Below are 3860 nucleotides of genomic sequence, written 5' to 3'. Positions count from 1 at the left end.
AACATGAGCACCCACTCTGAGGATGAGGGTGGGCTTCCCGGAAGAGGCAACTGCTGATTAGAAACTAGTCAGGGGAAGAATTATCTTCCACACGAACAGATCAGAATAGCCGTTCATGATGGCTAAGCTTCAGGGAGTTGGGAGCTTCAGAAATAAGAGATAATAGGAGGTAAAGACTCTAGAGAGTGGGCAGGGGCTAGATCTTGAGAGATCAGGGGGCCATCCCCTGCAAGATCAAAGCTGAACCAGCCTGCTGAGACACACCTGTGCTTTTCTAGGGCTTCTTCCTAACCATTCCTTCCAATGGTTCCCAAGGCCACACTTCCCAAGGCTCACACTTCCCACTGTGAGTTTTGAAGCTCTCCCTTATGATGGGAGCCCAGATTTGTCATCAGGAGCTTCGGCTGTACATGGAGGCCAGGTTCTGTTTGTGGCACCTGGCATGTAACGGCCAGATCGCCGGTCCCTCTGATCTTCAGTTTCCTCATTAGTAAAATGACGATGACGATGACCTTATAGAGCAGTTATGAAGACCAAATGGGAAAAGAGTATGGAAATGCTTTGCAAATGCCACAGAAATGCCAGGGTTTGTTAGAATGACAATGTTGATTATTAAAACTCAGCAATCTGCCTGTCCTACAGGTTTCTTTTGTTGTTTTTTTCTTCCCACCACCCTCGCAACCCTTCCTCCTAATGGTTTTCTGAGTTTGGGGGAGACCTCTTTGTTTCTTGCTCCGAAGTTCTATGGGGGTATGGCCACCACTTTCCTGCTGAGAAGAAAGCCCTGTCAGCTTTGTTCACTTCCCCAAGATGCCCGGGAACCAGCTTGGATGTTTCTCAAGCAGCCTTGGAGGCACATGCTGCAAGCTCCCTGGCCCAAGAAGCAGTCCCCACTGTGCCTTCTCGGGGCCCCTTGGAGCCTTGCTTCTCCTGCAGCCAGCCTATCAATATGTCCTCCTGCTCTGGGCTCAGAGAAAGTGCTTTTCCCCGAGATGAGTAAACGTGGCCTTTGACTTGGTCTGCAGAGCTCTCCAGGCCTCCTCCTCTTGTTCCTTTTTACTGGCAGCATTTCAGAGAACATTTCAGAAGGCCAGCATGAGTGCAGTATTTCAGTCTCGTGGCTCAGTGAGCCATGGGGCTTGACCATCCACCTGAGGCAATCTAGCCCTCAGTGTCACTCCACAACCTGCAGATGTTCCAGCTCAGCTCAGGGCTACAGTCCTGAGTTCAGTGCAGGCTCCAGTCTTCAAGTCTGTGTCACTGCACAGTGTCTGGGATAGCAGTTCATGTGGACTGTAATGTGAATGACTCCTCCTGGGGTTGACAGTGCACAACCTATGCAGCTGTCCGTGATGGCCCTACTTACTCATTCTTAACAATGGGCTCTATGGTAACCAGCAGAGCTCAGAATCTCACTGCTCTTTTGAACTGACCAGGCCTTCAGAGTTTGGCAATTGAATGCTTCCAGTGGAGGAGAAGGCATGGGCTTTGGAGTCAGCCTGACCTGGGTGCTAATCCCAGAACTTGTGCTTAGAAACTAAGAAACATAGACAACCTCTTCGAACTTCAGTTTGCTCATGTGCAAATAATAATACTTAATGGAATCATTGTGAGAATGAGCATTTTACAAACAAAGCACATTTTATAAATGAAAGGACACAGAGATGGAACATTGGCTTGAACCCAGCTGTTGACACCAAGTGGCATATGATAGGCACCCAATAAATGCTTGATTAATTGAGGAATCACACTAACAACAAGGTTTCGTGTGGTGATTCAGTGGGAATTTTATTTTATTTCTGTAATTTTTAATGTTTTCCAAACTTCTGACCATGAGTATGAATTAGTTTTTTAATTAAAAAATCCAATAAACATTAACAAATAAGTACAAGCAAAAGGGCAAGAGAACTTAACAATGATCAGAGATGAATTTGACCATAAGAATTATATGCAAATTAGGAAACTGCAAGTACTGTGGGGTTCTCCTTTGTTGAACTTTGGAGCAAGTTCTTATGATTTTCCACTGGCTATTTCCTATCTCCCCAGAGGAGCTTACTCTTTAGTGGAAAGAAAGCCCTATAAATCAAAATGTGTGATAAGGATAAAATAACTAGGAATAAATCTAACTAAGGAGGTAAAAGACCTATACTCAGAAAACTGTAAGACACTAATGAAAGAAACTGAAGATGACACAAACAGAAAGATATACCATGTTCATGGATTGGAAAAATTAATATTATTAAAATGACCATACTGCCCAAAGTAATCTACAGATTCAATGAAATCCCTATCAAAATACCAATGGCATTTTTCACAGAACTAGAACAAACAATTCTAAAATTTGTGTGGAAATACAAAGACCCTGAATAATCAAAACAACCTTGAGAAAGAACAGAGCTGGAAGTATCATGCTCCCTGACTTCAGACCATCCTACAAAACTATAGTCATCCAAACTGTATGGTACTGACACAAAAACAGACACATGGATCATGGAACAGAATAAAGAGCCCAGAAATAAACCCATGCACTTATGGTCAATTAACAAGAGTATGCAAAGGAGAAAAGACAATCTCTTCAATAAGTAGTGCTGGGAAAACTAGACAGCTACATGTAAAAGAACGAAATTAGAGGATTCTTTTTTTTTCTTGGCTGCACTGCATGGCTTGTGGGATCTTAGTTCCCCAACCAGGGATTGAACCCAGGCATTTGGCAGTGAAAGGGTGGAGTCCTAACAACTGGACTGCCAGGGGATTCCTGAAATTAGAATATTCTTTAACACTGTATACAAAAATAAACTCAAGATGGATTAAAGACCTAAATGTAAGACCAGAAACCATAACACTCCTAGAAGAAAACATAGGCAAGAACACTCTTTGACATGAATCACAGCAATATTCTTTTGGATCTGTCTCCTAGGGAAAAGGAAACAAAAGCAAAAATAAACAAATGGGACCTAATTCAACTTAAAAGCTTTTGCATAGCAAAGGAAACCATTGCCAAAATGAAGGAACAACCTGAGTGGGAGAAAATATTTGCAAATTATATGACCGATAAGGGGTTCATATCCAATATATATAAATAGCTCTTACAACTCAATGTCAAAAAACAACCTGATTTTAAAAGTGGGCTGAAGGCCTGAATAGACATTTTTCCAAAGAAGACAGGTGCCAACATGCACATGACAAGATGCTCAACATCACTAACCATCAGAGAAATGCAAATCAAAACCACAGTGAGATATTACCTCACACCTGTCAGAATGGCTATTATCAAAAAGACCACAAATAAAAAATGTTGATAAGTATGTGGAGATAAAGGAACCCTCGTACACTGTTGGTGGGCATGTAAATTGGTGCAGCCACTATGGAAAACAGTATGGAGCTTTCTCAAAAGCTAAAAATAGAACTACCATATGACCCAGCAATTCCACTCCTGGGTATGTATCCAAAAAAACCAAAAACATTAATTTGAAAAGATACATGCATCCCTATGTTCGTAGTAGCATTATTTACAATTCCTATGATATGGAAGCAACCTAAGTGTTCATAAACAGACAAATGGATAAAGAAGATGTGGTATATATACATAATGGAATATTACTCAGCCACAGAAAGGAATTTGCAACAACATGGATGGACTTGGAGGGTACTATGCTAAGTGAAATAAGTCAGTCAGAGAAAGACAAACACTGTATGTTATTACTTAAATGTGGAATCTAAAAATAAAACAAACAAAAATATAACAAAACAGAAACTGAGGGTTTCCCTGGTGGCACAGTGGTTGAGAGTCCGCCTGCCGATGTAGGGGACGCGGGTTAGTGCCCCGGTCCAGGAAGATCCCACATGCCATGGAGCGGCTG

Source organism: Orcinus orca, chromosome 8 (genome assembly GCF_937001465.1).
Source record: "Orcinus orca chromosome 8, mOrcOrc1.1, whole genome shotgun sequence".
Taxonomy (NCBI): Eukaryota; Metazoa; Chordata; class Mammalia; order Artiodactyla; family Delphinidae; genus Orcinus; species Orcinus orca.
Note: the sequence above shows the minus strand (reverse complement) of the source record.